The sequence below is a fragment of the Tenrec ecaudatus genome, chromosome 10, assembly GCF_050624435.1.
Source record: "Tenrec ecaudatus isolate mTenEca1 chromosome 10, mTenEca1.hap1, whole genome shotgun sequence".
NCBI lineage: Eukaryota > Metazoa > Chordata > Mammalia > Afrosoricida > Tenrecidae > Tenrec > Tenrec ecaudatus.
The window spans coordinates 1,133,802-1,154,203 of record NC_134539.1 but is presented as its reverse complement, the minus strand read 5'-3'; positions in this window follow the sequence as shown (position 1 = coordinate 1,154,203).

Here is a 20,402-nt window from a genome sequence, read left to right as displayed (position 1 = left end):
TTGTCTCCCCGCTTGCCCCCCCCACATCTTGCCAAGCTGACTGCTAGTTGTCCTACCTGCTCCCCTTTCCCCACTGGGACCCCTCCACTGGTGATTCACTTGAAAATGCACTCCCATGTTCCTGGGTTCAGGGCGTTAGGATTCGTTTAGACTGTTCCTCCCGTGCAATGCTCACGTGCTCTCTTTGAACATGCTCTTTCTGTGTCGGTCCATGCTCACCTGAGTTCCTGACATGTGATAGATGAGTTTTTGTGTTATGGATGGGCTGAGGGTCGACTCAGGGCTGCTTCGAGGGAAACGACTTCAGTTCCTCGGTAGCCCAGGTCGCTGCAGACAGACTCCTCTAAGGGTCGAGGCAGTAGTGGCTGCCGTCTATCTGATCCGCAGCATTTTGGTGCATTGGCCCGGAAGTCCGTGTGTCTTGCTGCCTCTGGCTGGCAGCTGCTTGGTGGAAGGCGGCCCTGGTATCCCCCAGCCCCAGACTCTACATTCCTAGTTGAGTGGCGTCCCCGGATGCTGGAATTCGACTTGAGTCTCCTGTCTGGAAACTCCGGGGTTGAAAGGCAGGCTGTGAAGCCAGTCTCATCTATTAGGATAGAGCTGAGGAGTCGGATGCAGCCAGTTGCCCTCAGCCCAGTAGCAGTTTCCTCCGTTCTCTCTCATCTCTCCCTTCCTCTCTCCCTGCCTCCTGCCTCCTTGTCCTCCTGCTGCTCAGCAGGTTCTGTGCAGGGGGCAGGACTGGGGGCATGGGGCTGCTCTAACTTAGCAAAGCCCTGCTGGATCTGCCCATGCTGCTGCACCATGAACACATCACTTCCCTGGGGGCAGGGTGCCAGCTGGGGTGTGTGTGTGTGCGTGTGTGTGTGCATGTGTGTCCAGGTGTTCATTAATTCCCGAATTGAAGGATGTCTCCGTGGTTGCCTGTTGTGGATATTAGTAATAACCCTGCCTGGGCATTCACACCAGTGTGTGGGAGAACGCGGCTCTACTTTGTCTTGGTCAATGGTGGGCAGTGGTGTTCCTGGACCATGTGGTAGGAGATCGCTGGCTTGGGAAGAAACTGTCACAGCCATTTCCCAGCAGGCCTGTCACATGCAGTGCTCCCACCAGCTCTGGAAACAGGTGTGTGACCGTGGCCGGTCCCTGAGGTCAGTGCTCTTTCATATCGGATGATATAGCACAGGGTTCCTGTTGGTTGTCTGTTATTTCAGAGTCCAGCCGTCCACTGCACGTGGTGGCTGTAAGTCAGAGCTGACCTGATGCCAGCAAGGGTGACAGGGACTGTCTGCTAGTGATGTTAATTCCCTACTGCTTCTCTGCTAGGGAGCTGCCCCCGAATGAAGGGCTGAAAGCAACACGGATGGATTGTCCTGGGGTCCTTATGGCAAGAAGTGACCAGTGAGTCCTAAGAGTTCCAAGACACGTTTGGGCAGGCATGGCTTCCACAGAGGCTGCAGGGAAGCCTCTCTCTTGGCTTGGACTGGGGCAATGGACACACCCCTCTAATCTATGCTTCTGCTACACAAGAACACGACACTCAGTTGACTCTCCCTCCTGTCCCTTATTCAGGCCCTTGGCTTACATCGAAGACCCCTTGGACAACCCACCACCCTGGCCCTCCCCACCTCCCTGGTCCCATCTGTAAAGAGCCTCTGGGCACCCTTTGGGGGAGGGCACTCCATACCAAGCCTGTCCCCTAGGGCAGAGAAGGTCGATTCTTATTCCTGAGCATTAGGGGGCATTAGCAACCTTGCTGACTCCTGCATCAGATCTGGGGGGAATCAGATCGATCCTTTGGGAAGTTCTGTGTACACACTGGATTCATCTGACTCCAGAGGGAGATGGTATTGCTTCCTTCTCAAAAGGAAGGTGTGACAGGAGGTGACGTGTCTACTTTCAAGGTGCAAGTGGCTCACACACTCACTCTAACAGGCAAAGTCCTGCGCCAACGACCACACAAGAGACTCCAGCTCACAGTGGACCTGTGCAGGGTGTCCAGGGCGGGGAAACCTCCATGGTAACAGGTCAGGCCATCCTGCTCCTGCAGAGTGACTGGGCAGAACCTCTGCACTGATGTCAGCAGTCCACACCCACACCCAGGACGGTTGCCCACCAACTGCCCAGTGACCAGCCACCGCCACCCTGTGGAGCCCAGCTCTCCTGACCGACTGGGGACACTGGGTTTGTGTGTTGACCCCGCAGCATTGCCCCTCCTGTGCCCTGAACTCCGATGCCCGGGGCTGTTACACAGCACCCCCTTGTCCTGGCCCTGGATCCCCGACCCCTCCATCCCAGGGGAAGTGAGGACAGACTCAGAGAACGTGCACACGGGTCATTTATTGCTGGAGAGAAACGGCTCAGAGCAGCTTCTCGGTGGAGACCCAGCGGGGGCAGGGTTCAGGCTGAGGGGTTGATCTTGGTCTTCAGATTCTCCAGTATCTCTACGGGATGGAGTGACGAGGGTCCCTGTGTGTGGAGGAGTCGGGCTCCTCAAACCCTGGGGACCTGCAGGGACACAGCAGCACCCTTGTGACTCTGGGACAGGAAGACACAGAGCAGCCCCAGCCCAGTGGGGGTGAGACCCCTGTGTGAAATGGAGCTCCAGCACACACACAGCCCCACTTAGAGGACCCCCCAGACAGCCTTCAGAGTGACCAGCCCAGGACACACGGTCACCAGTGAGGTAAGTTTTCTGGAGCAGCCAGGAGAGTCCTGGAGCACGCAGGGGAGGCCCAGGGCCTCAGTGGGGAGTGGGGTGGCCCCATGCACTGCCTGTCAAGAGAGAGGTGGGAGCTCACCTGGGCAGGCGGACCGGCAGTGCTCACCTATGCGCGGCACACGTCTGTGGGAGAAACAGAGCAGGGCCCATGGGGAGGGCAGAGGACTCGGTCAACAGCCTGGACACAGGAAGCTCAGAGGAGTGGGAGGGAGACCCCGGCCACCCTCTAGGAGCCTGGTGGGGCAGGGAAGTGAGAGGCCAGGAGAAAGTGGGGTCTTCCCTGACAAAGTGCCCCCAGGGAACATGGGCTCTGTTCTAGCTTCCTTAGTGCAGAGCCTCGGAGCCAAACGGAAGCCCGGAGCAGGGTGGCCGGACCACACTGACCTGTCTTCTGGGTGAGGTCCAGGAAGAACTGGTTGTACTCTGGCAGGGCCTGGAGGATCTCCTCAAATTTCTGTGCTATTTCGATGTTGACCTCCTGGGTCTTGCCTGTGGAGGGAGCGGGGTCAGGTCCTGCGGTGGTTGTCCTCCTGTGACTGAGTTTAGCCCACCTGCCTCCATGACATTCTCCCTGTCACTGTCCCCATGCAGGACCCCACTTTCTCCCCCGGACTAGGCTGCCCCTTCAGTGGTGTCCACACAGTCACAGGAGGTAGCACATGCCCTCTGTCACCCCATGTCACGTCCCACCACCCAGCACAGGCTGCTGACAGAGAGGCTGGGTGACTCCGTGTCCCGGGTCGCATGTTGACAGGGAGCCTGGGAGCATCCCATAGCGTGTGGACGTGCTCGTGGGGAAGGGCATCCCCTCTCTGTATTCAGAAATACACGGTTGGAAAGACATTCTCCTAACTGGCTTCCCCGTGGGTGAGATTTTCAATCTGAGTGAACGGGGCTCATGGATCTGTTGCATGCAGTTCTCCCAGGTTGTCCCTGGGGGGCGATCAGTGTGGGTCTCAGATTTCCACTGATGGGGACCTTGGAAGAAAGCCTACTGATTGGCTCCTGAGAGGTCCCGGTTGGGAGCCCCCTAAGGAGCAAGCCCCCTCCACACAGGCAGGGTGACCGTGAGTCAGTCTGCTGAGGGCAATAGGTGTGATGTGCCGGGGATCGTGAGCAGGCAGTCACAGCAAGTCCAGGCCACTTGCTTGCAAGAGCTTCCTTCTGGAAGCCCAAGTGAGCCTCTGCTCTGCTCCCTCCAAAGTGTGACTGTTCCCCCAACGTCCTGTCACAACACCCACTGCCTATGTCACTGTCCCTTCCTACACCTTGAGCTCACACTGGACAGGTCCCCTACTTCTCCAAAGATTCCAGCTCATGGGGTCAGCCAGGGCCACCGGCCATCTGCACTACAGACTAGCAAAGAAGTCACAATCCTGTCCCGCTGCCCACGGGGGCCGGGGCCCAGATCCCTACCCAGCAACTGGCACACCACGCTCTCCTGGGGGACACTGGTGTTCTCCATGCAGATGACAAGGTAGGTTTTGTAGTCAGTGTCCATCACAAGCATCTTGTCCTGAGTCAGGTCTGGAAGAGAAGCCCAGACAGGGACAGACATGAAGCCGAGCCTTCCCCTCACATAGGAGGTGGGTACTGCTCAGGTGGTCCTCTGTCATGGCCTCCAGGTGGATGGTGCCTTTGTCACCAGGCTTGTTCACCCCGCTGCTCCTGCAGCAGGCACTAGAGTCGAGTCTAGAGGGTGCGCAGCTGCCCTCCCTGCCGTCATGGGCTGCTCCTTAGGCTCTGAGCGTGCACACAGACATGGGGACTGGGCTGGATGGTTTCCGGGCCGGGGGGACGGGCAGGGAGGGCAGTGCATCAGCCCGCGGGGAGAGCTGTGCTCAGTGGAGGACAGGCGATGACATGCAGAGGGGAGCTGGAGCCGAGGGTGGGCTGCAAGGTGAGGCGGGGAGGGTTGGGAGTGGGAATCAACTTGGCAAGCTGGTCCCACACAGACCCAAGCCCATGCAGGCCTAATGGAGGACACTCAGCTGGACAATGCCGACCGGACAGGGGTAGCAGGGCACGTGGACATGTCCCCTGGAGAGAGTCGCATGTGACAGGGCTATTGTCTCCCCTGCACATGCACCCATGCGAGTGCACACGTGAGGCAGAGCGACGCACACTCCGTGACAGCCCCAAGGGCCTGAGGGAGGTCGGCCCCAGCCCGGTTGTAGAACAACTTTGAAAAGCCCATGACCGTGGCCCGGGGTCCCCATGCAGAGCAGGCAGGGGACCTCGCCTGTGTCTGAGGCACCAGTCTTGTCAGGTCCACGGGCAGCTAGACCCCAGTGCAGAGTGCTGGGAGTGAAGGGAGACGCACTCAGGAACCCTGGAGAGGGTGGGGCACGTGAGGGCATTGGAGGGTCCCCGTGGGAGGAGATTGAGTCGTCGACTGTGAAACCCGTGATCTGCCCGGTCAGTGTTGCCCAGGGCTCAGCAACAAGTCACAGAGGGTCTGAGCCGGGGAGAAAGCAGGGAGCCGGCGCTCCATGCTCATCTCAGGGAGAAGCGGGCGCCAGGCAAGGAAGGGGGGCAGTGCACAGCAGTCCTGTGAGAGGCAGCCCCTTGAGGGGAGAGACGGGGCCTGCTGGGCGGACAGGCACAGCTTCCTGGGAGGAGCCCTGGGCAGGAGGCTTGCAGTGTCCTGGGTCAGTGGGCACCACCTGTCTGCAGCTTTCACAGGACAGGTCACTGAACAGGCCATGCTACTGTGTCAAGTTAGAGTGTGGCTCAGTCCACACACAGTGGACAGTCCTGAATCCCTCCCTGACCCTGAGAGCCCCCTCCACCCGCCTCCCAGGGCCCCGTGCACTCACAGTTGATTTGGAACTCAGCAGGGTTCTGGGTTTTCTGGGCAATGGTCTTCTTCTGCACACACTTGTGGTTCTCCCTGAAAGCCAATCACTCTGTGAGCCTCCTCCCCGTTTCAAAATGTCGTGAACTACACACACCCAAAGGCTGCTGTTTGCCCATTTTCCACGTCCATGTCACCAACATTGATGACGCACTGATGCGTCAAAAGGTGCCCCCTCCCATTTCCAGAGCTTTCATCAGCACCGACGTCTCAGGAACGCCCACCACCCAGAACCCTTGCCAGCCAGCAGTGCCCAGCCCGCCAGCCCACCAGCCTGCCCACTGATGGTCTCCAGGAGCAGCCCGTCAGCTGTTGGACCAGCATCCCTTGTGCTGAACTGAGGGGGCAGGAAGGTTCAGGGGCCCAGACCTGCCCCCGGCACTGGTCCTCCCTTCCTGGGGCACCTCTGTTAGCCAATTAGAGGGTCACCTGCAGCCAGTGACACCGGGAACTGTCCTGGGGCGGGGGGGAGGGGCTCCCTGATCCCTAGAGAGGCAGACCCCCTCTCTACCCCCAGCCTCTCTGGCACAGGCCCTGGGCAAGCCCACCTGGCTGTCACGGTGAGCTCCAGGTTGGACTCGGGGGTGGGCTGCACCTCGCTGATGAACACTCTCAGGGGGGCATCTTCACTTGCCGGGAGGACCTTGCTGTTGGTGGCCATCATCACGGTCTCCCAGGGCCCTGCCAGCTGAGGGGAGGGCCATGAGGACTTCCAGTGAGCTGGTGGGTTCCTTCCAGCCACAATGGACGCTCCCTGCCCCTGTCCACGTCCATGGAAGGAGAGTGCTGCCCCTGCACAGCTCTCGTGGTCTCCAGACCAAGGTGGAGGGCGAGGAGGGAGGAGCAGGAGCTTAATGCCTCCCCTGGGACCACTCTTGGTGAGGGCCTGAGGACCAGTCTAGCACAGGTGCCCTCTTACCTGTAGGAGAGCTCCCTCTCCAGGGGACACATGTGGATCTGGGGCGGTGGGGGGCAAGTGGTTGGGGACAGCATTTCCCTAAATCTCAGCATCCTCAGAACCCCCTTGGCCTCCTGAGGCCCCCACCGCTTGCCTCTCTTTTGCTGGCCACCCCCCACCCCCTGGGGAAGGCGTCCTCTACCTGTTGCAGGTCCAGGTCATTCTTGATGTGAGGTTTCACAATGACGTTGGCACTGCAGACGAGGGCCAGGCCCAGGGCGAGCAGGAGGCACTTCATGGTGGCAGCAGGGGTGCACGTCTGAGCAGCAGAGAGGGTTAAGGCCGAACAAGTGCTGCCTGGGCCTTATATAGGAGGACAGCGAGCTCCCGACCCGGGACATGTCCACCCACTGTGGGCTTCCGTGAATTGTCTCCTGGTACGTGGAGGCCCCTGAGGGCTTCCTTCATCAAGAAAACTTCCTTCCCTCTGAACCAGAAGCTCACTGTGGCCCCAGGCTTATTCCATTCCTGGTAGAGTCCCAGATGGAGGAAGGGCAGTCAGCTGGGCAGACCCCATGTCCCTGGCACTTCCTGGTGAGGCTCGTGGAAAGGGCTGCTTTGATGCCTGGGTGGGCCCTAGCTGAGCACTGCTCGTCTGTGCCTACTTCTACTCACACATTCAAGCTCACTCTCCAAGCTATGTACAAGGCATGTGCAGGTGTGCGTATCTGTGCATGGATGGGTGTACCTGGCAGGGTGTCGGTGGGTGCTCTCACCGGCCACGTCACTGCTGAGTTGGAGTGGACTCCTGGGGCCCTTGTCCACACGGAGTAGAGCACCCTCACATTACTATTGGAGCCCATTCTTGCGGTCACCGTGTCAATCCTTCTCATCGAAGGTCCTCCCCTTTCTTGCTGCCCCAGGACTTTACCAAGCATGGTGTCCCTCTCCACGCACCGATCTTTCCCATCACATGCCCAAAGTGCACAAGACTTTGCCCCTAAATAGTATTCTGGCTGTATTTCTTCCAAAATATGTCTGTTTGTCCTCTTGGCAGTCCATGATAAGTTCACTATTATTGCCAGCACCGCCATGTAAATGCATTGCTCTCCCTTATTCAGTGGCCACTTCATTCTCCCTTATCCAGTGTCCACTTTCATGGGCATAGGAGGAGACTGAAATCACCATGGGGGAGGGGGAGGAAATACCCTGGCTTGGTCAGCCATGTCAAGTCCTCAAAGCAGAGTCCAGAGGGCTCACCATTGCACCATGGAACCAGTGGCCGTCCTCAAAGCAATGTCCTTGGTTTTCAGAACTTTCGAGAGCCCTTGCACCCTAGAGTTGCCTAAATAATGCACTGTTGAGGGAACTGCACCCGATCGGATCCGCCACACACACCGAGGCAAAACATTAAGGGGGTGCAACAGAACAGCAAGGGAATGGAGCGGCGAGGTCCCCAGGGAAAGCTGAAGGTGGACTTTGGGGCCAGGGCATGGTGCCCCAACAGACTGGACTGGAAAACACTCCTAAAGGCCAAAAAGCAATCCTTGAACTAATTACAAGCTTTTCTTTCTTGCGTTTTGTTTTTGTCATTGGTTTGTTGTTGTTTTGTTGTATATTGTTGCTTGGTTGTGCTCTGTCTTGTTTTTTTGCATGTTATTATCTCCGCAGGTCTGTCTAAATAAGATAGGCTGGATGAACAATTGGAGGAGAAAACAACGGGACCAACAGTTCCGACGGGACATGGAGACGGGGAGGTGGGGGGAAAGGTAGTGGTGTTAATAAACCCAGGGACAAGGGAACGACAAGCGATCCAAATTGGGGAGGAGAAGGGGGTGGGAGGCCTGGTTGGGCATGATCAAGGGCAACGTAACTAAGAGGAATTGCTGAAACCCTGGTGGGGACTGAGCATGATTGTGGGACAGGAGGGAAGTCAAAGGAAATAGAGGAAAGAGAGGGGAGGCAGAGGGCATTTATAGACGTCTACATAAAGACATATACATATGCAAATATATTTATACACGAGGATAGGAAAATAGATCTATGTGCATATATTTATAAGGTTAGTATTAAGGCAGCAGAGGGACATTGGACCGCCACTCAAGTACTCCCTCAATGCAAGAATACTTTCTTCTATTAAATTGGCATTCTATGATGCTCACCTTCCCTACACAACCGCTGAAGACAAAGTGGGTGAACAACTAAATGTGGTGAAGAAAGCTGATGGTGCCCTTCTATCAAAAGAGATAGAGTCTGGGATCTTAAAGGCTTGAAGATAAACAAGCAGCCATCTAACTCAGAAGCAACATAGCCCACATGGAAGAAGCACACCAGCCTGTGCGAGCACAAGGTACCAAGGGATCAGGTATCAGGCATCATCAGAACAAAAATCTTACCATAGTGAATGAGCAGGGGAGTGCAGAGTAGAGACCCAAAGCCCATTTGTAGGCCACGGCCCCTTACAGAGGGTCTTGGGGAGGAGACAAGACAGGGTGCAACATAGCAATGATCAAAAATACAACTATCCTCTAGTTCCTAAGTGCTTCCCCCCCACCCCGCCCCGCGCCCACTGTCATGATCCGAATCTTACCTTGCAAGCCTGACTAGACCAGAGGAGGTACACTGGTACATATGGGAACTGGAAACACAGGGAAGCCAGGGCGGATGGTCCCCTCAGGACCAGTGGAGTGATGGCGATACTGGGAGGGCACAGGGAGGGTGGGTTGGAAAGGGGGAACCTACTTCAAGGACCTGCATGTGACCTCCTCCCTGGGGGACATACAACAGAAAAGTGGGGGAAGGGAGATGTGGGACAGAGCCAGATATGACAAAATAACAATTTATAAATTATCAGGGGTTCATGAGGGAGGGGGAGTGGGGAGGGAGGGGAACAATGAGGACCTGATTCCAGGGGCTGGGGTGGGAGCAAAAGTTTTGAGAATGATGAGGGCAATGAATGTACAAATGTGCTTGACACAATTGATGTGTGTGGACCGAGATGGGTGGCGTATGAGTGCCTAATGAAATGATTAGAAGACGAAGAGGTGGGGAAAGTGGGAAGATCCATTATATTTTAATTCATTTTTTCTACACTTTAAAAAAATCCCCTCATACTTACCCTTAAATAATACATTGTTTAATGGTATTTTTAAATATATGCCATCTATGTAAAAAAAAGAAAGAAAATGTTTTGAAACCGACTGTGGTAGCAATTGCACAATACTGTTTTATGTGATGGATGGAATGTTACGATAGATGTAAGAGCTCCCAATAAAATATATTTTTTTAAATGCACTGTTGGAGACCTTGGCCACTGCTTCCATGAACACTGTGAAGCCAAGCAAGCTGAAATCCTGACAACTTCCATCTCTCCTCGGGTTCTCATAATGTTGCCTCTTGGTCTAGTTGTGAGGCTCGTGGTCTTCTTGACCTTGAGTTTTACAGTCCGTCCTGAAGCTGCGTCCTTGGTCTTCATCAGCAAGTGCTTCAAGCCCTCCTCACTGTCAGCAAGCCTGGCTGTGTCCTCCGTGTATTGCAGGTCATTAATATCCTTGCTCCACTCCTGATGTCACACCATCTTCCTATAGCTCAGTTTCTCGGATGATTTGCTCAGCATTCGGATGGAATAATACGGTGGGACCATGCAGCCCTGATGCACACCTTTCCTGATTTTCAACATTTCCTTGTTCGGTTCCAACAACTGTACAGGTTCCTCCTGACCACAACCAAGTGTTCTGGGATTCCTATTGTTTTCCAGGCTATGCACAATTTGTCATTATACACATAGTCAGATGTCTTTTTGCAGTCAATAAAACATAAGTACATGTCTTTCTTGTGTTCTTTGCTTTCAGCCAAGCTCCATCTGATCTCAACAATGTTATATTCTGTTCAATGTCCTCTTCTGAACCCAACCTGAATCTCTAGTGGTTCCCTGTCAATGCACTGTTACAACTATTGCTCAGTGATCTTCAGCAACATTTTACTTGCTTGTGATATTAATGATATTGTTCCATAATTTGAGCATTCTGTTGGGTCATCTTTCTTTGGAATGGGTATAAATATGAAACTCTTCCAGTCAGTTGGCCAAGTAGCTGTCTTCCAAATTTCCTGGTGTGTTAGTCTGGGTTGACCAGAGAAATAAATTCATAGACACCCATGTGTGTAAGGGAGAACTTTATATCAAAGAGTAATTTTACATTAAGAAAACATCTCAGCTGAGTCCAAATCAAGTCCATAAGTCTGATCTTACCCCATATGTCGATACTGGTGCATAAGTTCTTCAGACTCACACAGCCAGGCAATGATGCTGAATTAAGGAAGGTCACAGGCTGGTGGGTGGTAAGTCTTGTGGATCCAGTGACTGTGGAAGCATCTAAGCGCTGGCGTGGGTCTCCACGTGGCTCCTCCAGCTCTAGGGCTCTGGCTCCATCAGCGTAGCTCCATGTGACTTGTCAACAGCAATGTCTCGCAGGGAGTCCAGAGAGAGTATATCTGGCCTCCCGTGAGCTGTTCATCTCCTTCCCGCCTCCAAATGGGGTCATCAAGTTGCGACCTGATTGACAGCTAGACTCCACCCCTTCACAAGTTGACAGGAGATTATGTAACTGCCACACTTGGCGTAGACCAAAGAGGGCTTACAGTGCTTCATCAGCTTGTTGGAATATTTCCGTTGGTGTTCCATCAATGCTTTCAATGTGGCTTTGACTTCTTCCTTCAGTACGATTGGTTCTTGCTGATGTGCCACATCTTGAAGTAGTTGAATGTCAAATAGTTCTCTTTGGAGCTGTGATTCTGGGTGTTCTTTTAATATTTTTTGATGCTTCCTGCATCATTCAATACTTTGCCCATAGAATCTCTCAGTCTTGCAACTTGAAGCTTGATTTTTTTTGTCTTCAGTTCTTCGGTTTATGATAAGCTGAGTGTGTCCTTCCTGTTTGATTTTCTAACTCTAGGTCTTTGGCTCTCCCTTCTCCAGTGACGTGTTCGGTGCAGCCTGTCGATGCCATCACTTCTGTGTGCCTTGTGCCGTCTGTCCCTGGTGTGGAAGCTCCGTGGAAACCTGCTCCCTTTGGTGACCCTGTTGGTTTTTGGAATACCAGTGACATCGCTCCTTCACAGTAGCACACAGTACATCACAGTCCAACAATCCGGCAGACAAGAGGTAGCTGTCCACGGAGTAACTTCTTTTTAAAGATGACCACAACCTTAGTGACTGAATGCTGTGGGACTCTGTCCGATGGCTTCCCAGTGACATCTCTGCTCAAAGGCATCGAGTCTTTAACCTCACTTCCTCAGTCATTGTCCAGCTCTCAAAAGCATATGAGTTGATGGAAACTGTCACGGCTTGGGTCAGGCACACCCTAGTCCTCGAAGTGACCCCTGCGCTCTGTAACACGGTAAAGAGGTCTCTTGTGCAGCACATTTGTCCAGTGCAATCGTCCTCGGATTTCCTGACCGCTGCTTTCACGAGTGTGGATTGCAGAACAAGCTAATTTAAAACCTGGGCGGCCTCAAGGATGTTCCATTTATCACGACGGCGCCTACCGGTCCAGCTGTGATGGTTTCCGTAACAGTGCATCGAGCTGTCATCCACACGGGGCTCTTCTCGGCGCGTGCCTCCCGTCCTCCTCACTCTCGGCATGCAAGGCAGTGTCATTGCACGTGGCAAGCTGCCCACGAGTCTTCCTCCAGCCCTACTGCTGTGTCCTTCTTCTTGGATTCTTCCAGCTTCTTGGATTGTTTTCTCAGCTACGGATGGGATAAGTATGGTGAAAAGACACAACCTGGATGTGCACCTTTCGTGATTCAAACCACGCCGTACCCCCTTGTTCTGGTAGCGTCACCGCCTCTCGGTCCATGTGCGGGTTCCTCTCTAGCACGACGAGACGGCCCTTAGTTGATTCTGATGTACAGCAATCTTACAGGTGATGTCTGCGCCTGCAACTATTGTTAGGGACAGGTCATCTCATCTTTCGCCCTTAGACCAGTTGGTTTGCTCAAACCGCTGACCATGCAGCTCTCAGCCCACAGTGCACCCGCAACACCAACAGTACACCGTACGGACACAAGTAAGTGTCAAATTCCCAGTCTTCACAACGTTGTCTCTGCAGAGTCAGGAAAAGTCACCTAAGCGTCTTTCCCATGTTCTCAACTTTCAACTGAAATCCCTTTAACGTCAGCACTGACCTGCCTCATTCCCTGCCCGTGTCTGACGCGGCCATGGAGTCTGGGCAGCTACCCGCTCTTGAAGGCTAGTCAGCACGTTTTTACTTGCACGAGATAGTAACAATATTTTAACACAATTCCCACATTCTACTAGGTCATTTTTCTTTGGAATGGGAACAAATATGGATCTCTTTTAGTTGGCTGGCCAAGTAACTGCCTTCCGAATTTCTTGGCAAATGATTGTTTTTGATGAACCACATCCGGTTATTGGGACATTTCCATCGACATTCTGTCAGTACCTGGAGCCGTGTGCGGAAAGAGCAGCGGGGCCACATCTGACCTCCCCGGGGCAGCTGCCACAACACAGAGGCAGCCAGGCCAGGTCTCCATCCTACCCCACTCCCTTTTGTTTTTGGCCCTGTTCTGCCTCTAAATGCCCCTCCAACAGGAGGGTGGATCTGATCATTCATGGCAATGGCCTCAGAGGACCCACAGATGGTGCTCAGCACGACAGGGTCGGTTAGGGAAGTTCACAGCTTACAGTTCAGGGGAGAAATGATTGATACAGTCTCTTCTCTGCCATGCCTACAGGCAGGTCTCGGTTGCCCACAGTCACTTAGCCTGGCCTCTGCTCTGCTCAGGCTATGTCAGAAAGCTCTTTTGAGGCTGCCAATAAATGCCCAAAAGGCATGACACTCCATTGTAAGCCTCAACCTGAAGAAGTTCCAGTCCAATGGACCTGCAAACCCAATGCTCCCAGTAAATGCCCAGAGAAAGCTGACTCCACAAGCCAGCCTCCTGCCCCAAAGTACTTGGTTCTCCTTGCTCTGTGGGAGTCTACTGCTCTCTCTCATGCTCTGGGCCCTGGTTCTGCCGCTGCCACTCCTCTGTCACTATGCTGGCATCAAAGCCGTCTCTTGAATTAAGGATGTGCAGGGACCCTGGGGTCCAAAGGACATGCTCCATTTCTGGCTCTCCTCTGTTGCTGGCTGTGAAGTCTCCCATTTCTACTTCTGATATGGATCGTTTTATACCCAGCAGGGCGACAATCATAGCTAATCCTGTTCACAACCGCTCATAGCAGAGTCCAATCAGTGTCCTGCTTATTCTCCCAGACCCACCGGGCAAGCCAACCAGGCATTTGGAGGGAGTAACGAGGCTGGGGCTGGAGAAGCCATGGTAAGTAAATCACTGCACTATTGTTGGTTCCCAAGAATGACTTCAGAACTATCCATTCTTGATTGGTCTGCTTCCCGAAGTAGTTGAATGCCAACCAACTGTTTTCCGTAGGGTGACTCTCTCTAGTCTTTCCGTCCATCTTGTGTTTGTGGTCACTTTTTCTTGTGAGATGGGTGGTTTAAAGATCAGATCATCCGTTTTACATCCAACATTCCAAACATGTTGTGTTCCAACTCAACCACTGCACCTCCACCCAACCCAGACAGCCCTTACTCATCCCACTCTCTCCCCGTGTCTCCGGTTTCCATTCCTTCCTCTGTTCTCAACTCCCAGACCTTGTCCTCCGCCAGACACTCCCTTTTGGTCTTAATTGTTGATTATTCTAACATGGCGGTGAGCTCGTTCTCAGGCCTGAAGGGTCATAGCCTTGGGGACCCACCAGTCTACCTGACCAGGAAGCCTGCTCTCTGATGATTGTGAGTTCTTTCCCACATTTCCTCGCACTCTAGTGTGATACTTTCGGGTGCAGTTGGCGGTAGGGTCCAGTCAGGACAAGTTCTGCATGCAGAGTAGTGGAGGCTGATGTCCAAGGGACCCAAGGGTCCATTGGGCCAGTGGTTTTCACACGGCCTTTCTGTGAACACTCTCCTTCCCGGGGACAGAGAAAGACCCATCACTGCACCTTGGGCGGCCCTCCAGGAGATTTCAAGCCCCAGCTGCTGCTTACCCAAGCCGGACGCAGAGCACCATCTCCGTGATTTCAATCGGCCTCGGTGTCCCTAGAAATATGGTCCTGAGCACCCAGAGCCAGGGACCCATTTCCTCTAGGCATTTGGTTTTGCCTCGGTCTTCACCATTTGGCCTTCTCTGTGCTCCACTGCTTTCATCGATATGTTTGTAGCAAAGGTAATAAATATATCCTCTGGTTGAAAATGAGGGAGGTCGGAGTAGAGACCCCAAACCCATCTGTAGACAGTAGGGCATTCCCTCACAGAAGAGTCACAAGAAAGGGATGAGTCAACCAGGGTGCAGGGTAGCACTGACGGGACACACACTGTTCCTCTGGTTCCTTGAGGCTTCCTCGCCCTCTCCTATCACGACTCCAGTCCTGCCTTTCAGTCTGGCCGGAGCATGCACACATGACATATGGAATCCAGGTCTTAGGAGTAGCAATACCAGGAGAAGAAGAAGAAGGTGGGGAGAGGAGGGGAGGAAGGGGAAACCAATCGCAATGATCGACGCATACTCCCATCCCCTGCCAGGGGATGGACAACAGAAACGTGGGTGAAGTGAGACAGTAAGATATGAAGACAATACTCATTCATAATTTATGGAGGGGTCATGAGGGTGGGAGGGGCAGAAAGAGCTCAAATAGAAAGTAAATGTTTAGAAAATGATGATGGCAACATGTGCATAACTATGCCCGATACAACTGATGTATGGAATGTTCTAAGAGCTGTAAGAGCCCCAATAAAATGATTTAAGTTAAATATATATACATATGCATGTACATGTGCATACACACACACATCCTCTCTCAGACCCACACGTTGTAGGTTTACTTCCTCCCGTCGTCCCGCCCCGCTGCTTGTCCACGGGTCCACTCGTGGGCCCCACAGCTGCGGGTCTGCGTGTGTGACAGCGTCGGCCTCGTTCCCCTTAGCTCTGGCCACCCTCGCGGGCCGGGTTTTGAGCAAGCTCCTCCTGTTGAGTGTCCATTGCCTCCCCCTCGCCCGGGGAAACACTTGCGCATCCTCTAGCCACTGGTGTCTCCTTCTCGTCTTCCTCCGCGCTCGGCACCCCCACCCCTGGTAACCGTCCAGGAATCCGTCCCTGTTGAATGTGGAAGCCCTCGACATTGCAGCGTTTGTTCCGTCCGGCTTCCTGATGGCCCTCGGTGGGACGCCCTCCATGCTCGGCGTTCCGTGGGGCTGGGCAGCCTTCGTCCTCCTCGGTGCTGTGCAGCACGGCCTCGTGCGCGCACCCACGCGCCTTACCTGGGCTCCCGTGCGCGTGCGCACATGCGCCTTACCTGGACTCCTGTGCGCGCGCACCGGTTACTTCTCTGCGGTTGTGTCGAGTGGCAGCTCAAAGGTGTGCACCGTGGGCTAGTGTTGGGGCTCGTATTTCTCTAGGGGGGAACAGAGGTTGTGAGGTGGCATGGCATTTCTATCTCTAGCTTTTTGTGGAAGCCACACCCTGCTCTCTCCGTGCGTGCCTTTTTAAAAAAAAATAAATCATTTTATTGGGGGATCTTACAGCCCTTATCACAATCCATCCATACACCCATTGTGTCAAGCACATTAATCCATTTGTTACCATCATCATTTTCAAAACCTTTTCTTTCTACTTGAGTCCTTGATATCAGCTCATTTCCCCTCCCCCACCTTCCATGCCTCACAAACCCTTGATAATTTTTTTATTTTCCCCATGTGTTACACCAACTGCTGTCTCCTTTCACCCACTTTCCTGTTGTCCGTCCCCCTGGAAAGGGGTTATAGGTAGATCATTGTGATCAGCTCCCCCTTTCTTCCCCCACCTTCCCCTTCCCCTCCTGGTATCTCTATTCTCATTATTGGTCTTGAGGGGTTATCTGTCCTGGATTCCCTGTGTTTTGAGCTCTTATCTGTACATGCTCTGGTCTAGCTGGATCTGTAAGGTAGAATTGGGGTCATGATAGTGGTGGGGGGTAGCATTAAAGAACTAGAGGAAAGTTGTATGTTTCATCGTTGTTAAACTGCACCCTGACTGGCTCGTCTCTTCCTGGTGACCCTTCTGTAAGGGATGTCCAGTTGCCTACAGATGGGCTTTGGGTCTCCACTCCACACTCCCCCTCATTCACATTGATATGATCTTTTATTCTAGGTCTTTGATGCCTGATAACTGATCCCGTCAACATCTCGTGATCACACAGACTGATGTGCTTCTTCCATGTGGACTTTGTTGCTTCTCAGCTAGATGGCCGCTTGTTTATCTTCAAGCCTTTAAGACCCCAGACACTATATCTTTTGATAGCCGGGCACCATCAGCTTTCTTCTCCACATTTGCTTATGCACCCATTTGTCTTCAGTGATCATGTAGGGCAGGTGTGCATCACAGAATGCCTGATTAGTTTCCAGTCGAGTCTGATGGGGTACGACTTCCTGGCCCCAAAGTATTTTTGGTGTTCCCTGGGGACTTCATTGCTTTGCTCCCCTTGCTGCTCTGTTGCATGCCCTTAGTGTTTTGCTCCAGTGTGGTGGGGTCAGATCGGGCGCAATTCCTCGATCTGATTCTCCAGTGTTGTCACCCATAGCACTGTGGGTCAGCGAGGGATGTCGTGTCTGTGTCCCGTGGTGGGGCCGGCGTGCCTCTTTGGACACTTCTCTCCACAGCATCTGAGGGTCCCGGAGTCTCCGCCCTTTAGCCAGAACTCGTTGGTTTCTGTGGTTTTGGCATTTGTTCTGAACGTTGCCACGATGCCGGCTGAAATAGAATCTCACTGGTGCTGGTATTTGCCGCTCTCCACGCGGTGAGTGATCGTGGACGCCTCTGCAGATGCTTGTCCTCTTCAATGAAGTGTCTGTTCATGCCCTCTGCCCATTTTTAAATTTGGCTAGTTGTCTTTTTCCCATTAAGGTTTTCTGTAGAACTGAGAATGTTCCCTGTCTGCTACATCACTGCCAAGGCCGTTTCCCTGTCCGTGGGTCACCTTTCTGCTCGGTGACATCTTCAGGTGTGCGGAAGTGGCTGAGTGTGAGACGCTCCCCGTCATCACGCTTGTCTCCTGCTGTTGGGGGGCTTCCTTGCCTTTGAGAGTGTGTGCAGGGCCCTGGCGTTTGTTTCTCTTCCCCTCCGGAGTGATCATTGTGTTGCTGCTCTTGTTGTTGTGAGGTGCCATCGGGTTGGCTCTGGCCACAGCGACTGTGCACAACAGAATGAACCATGCCGGTCCCGCACTGTCCTCCTCACAAGCAACCCTGTGCCCAAGCCCAGTGTTGCAGCCACTGGGTCCATCCGGCTTGTCGAGGGCACGCTATGTTTCACTGCCCACTCCCCACCCCAAATTTACCAAGCAGAACACAGCAACCCCATAGGCTCTCTGACACTGCAAAGTTTCACCAGAGCAAGAAATCTTGTCTTTCTCCCTGAGTCCCAGGTAAATTTGAACACCCGACCTTACAGTTCACAGCCCAATGCTAACCATGTCAGGGACCCTTCAAAAACAGAGCATTTCCAAAAATCTGAAGAGAAAGTGCAATATTTTCACAAATACTCTGAAGGTCATATATCTCTATCTATGCATCTATATCTAGATATCTAGATTTTTCTGCACCCACACATCCACCAGCAGCATCAAGCGAGGAAAACGAGGCTGTCTGTTCTCATGCAGCCTTGCAGTTCAGGAAGCCCTGAGAATCAGCCCCATGCAGGTCCACAGGGGTAGGCTCAGCTGCAGACTGTTCAGAACACTCATACATGCATATGTAAGCATATAAAGAACCCACATCTACATGGCAACACGGATTCCCAGTGCTCAGTGAGGGTCTGTGCGGCCTCACACCAGCTCTGGACACCACTCGGCCCCTGGAGGACCGTGTCCTCAGGTGCCCTTGTCCAAGAGGCTCAACAGGAAGTACCTGACCAACACGGTCCACACAACTCTCCTTGTGAGTCAACCAGGAACTTCCGTGGCCTGGGGGCACGGAGCTTCCTGTGATGGGGGACAGGATCCCCCCCCACCCCGGGCTGTCCTGCTGGAGGAAACCCTCAGGGGCCTCCAAGAACCAGGAGACGATTCATGGAAGGCCAAGGTGAGCGGGCAGTTTCCCGGTCGGGGAGCTCGCTGTCCTCCTATATAAGGCCCAGGCCGCACTGGCTCGGCCTTCACCTGCTCTGCCGCTCAGACGTGCACCCCTGCCGCCACCATGAAGTGCCTCCTGCTCGCCCTGGGCCTGGCCCTCATCTGCAGCGCCAACGTCATTGTGAAATCTCACATCAAGAATGACCTGGACCTGCAGCAGGTAGAGGATGGCTTCCCCAGGGGCTTGGGGGGTGGCCAGCAGCATAGAAGGGAGAGGTGGGAGCCTCAGAAGGTCAAGGGGATCCAGAGGATGCTGAGATTTAGGGGAATCTGTCCCCAACCACTTGGCTCCCCAAGATCCACATGTGCCCACTGGAGAGGGAGCTCTCCCACAGGTCAGAGGGAGCCTGTGCTAGACTGTTCCTCAGGCCCTCACCAAGAGTGGTCCCAGGTGGGGCATTAAGCTCCTGCTCGTCCCTCCTCACCGTCCACCTTGGTCTGGAGGGCTGAGGGCTGGGAGGGGCAGGAGTCTGTCCATGTACAGGCTCAGGGGTCACCCCTCCGGCTGAGGGAAGGAATACAGCTCCCATACCCTGCTGCGCACCTGGAAACCCTCATGGTCCTCCCCTCAGCTGGCAGGGCCCTGGGAGACCGTGATGATGGCCACCAACAGCAAGGTCCTCCTGAGAAAGAAAGATGCCCCCCTGAGAGTGTTCTTCAGTGAGGTGCAGCCCACCCCCGAATCCAACCTGGAGCTCACCCTGACCGCCAGGTGGGCTTGCCAGGATCTGTGTCAGAGAGGCTGGGGGTTTAGATAGGGTCTGCCTTTCTAGGGGTGGTGAGGGCCCCGTGGGTGGTGGGGCCCCAAGACAGTTCCCGGTGTCACTGGCTGTAGGTGATCCTCTAATTGGCTAACAGAGGTGCCCCAGGAAGGCAGGACCAGTGCCTGGGGCAGGTCTGGGCCCCTGAACCTTCCTGCCCCCTCAGTTCAGTGCAAGGGATGCTGGTCCAACAGCTGACGGGCTGCTCCTGGAGACCATCAGTGGGCAGGCTGGTGGGCTGGGCGGGCTGGGCACTGCTGGCTGGCAGGGGTTCTGGGTGGTGGGCGTTCCTGAGACGTTGGTGCTGATGAAAGCTCTGGAAATGGGAGGGGGCACCTTTTGACGCATCACTGCGTCATCAATGTCGGTGACATGGACGTGGAAAATGGTCAAACAGCAGCCTTTGTGTGTGTGTAGTTCACGACATTTTGAAACGGGGAGGAGGCTCACAGAGTGATTGGCTTTCAGGGAGAACCACAAGTGTGTGCAGAAGAAGATCATTGCCCAGAAGACCCAGAACCCTGCTGAGTTCCAAATCAACTGTGAGTGCACGGGGCCCTGGGAGGCGGGTGGAGGGGGCTCTCAGGGTCAGGGAGGGATTCAGGACTGTCCACTGTGTGTGGACTGAGCCACACTCTAACTTGACACAGTAGCATGGCCTGTTCAGTGACCTGTCCTGTGAAAGCTGCAGACAGGTGGTGCCCACCGACCGAGGACACTGCAAGCCTCCTGCCCAGGGCTCCTCCCAGGAAGCTGTGCCTGTTCGCCCAGCAGGCCCCGTCTCTCCCCTCAAGGGGCTGCCTCTCACAGGACTGCTGTGCACTGCCCCCCTTCCTTGCCTGGCGCCCGCTTCTCCCTGAGATGAGCATGGAGCGCCGGCTCCCTGCTTTCTCCCCGGCTCAGACCCTCTGTGACTTGTTGCTGAGCCCTGGGCAACACTGACCGGGCAGATCACGGGTTTCACAGTCGACGACTCAATC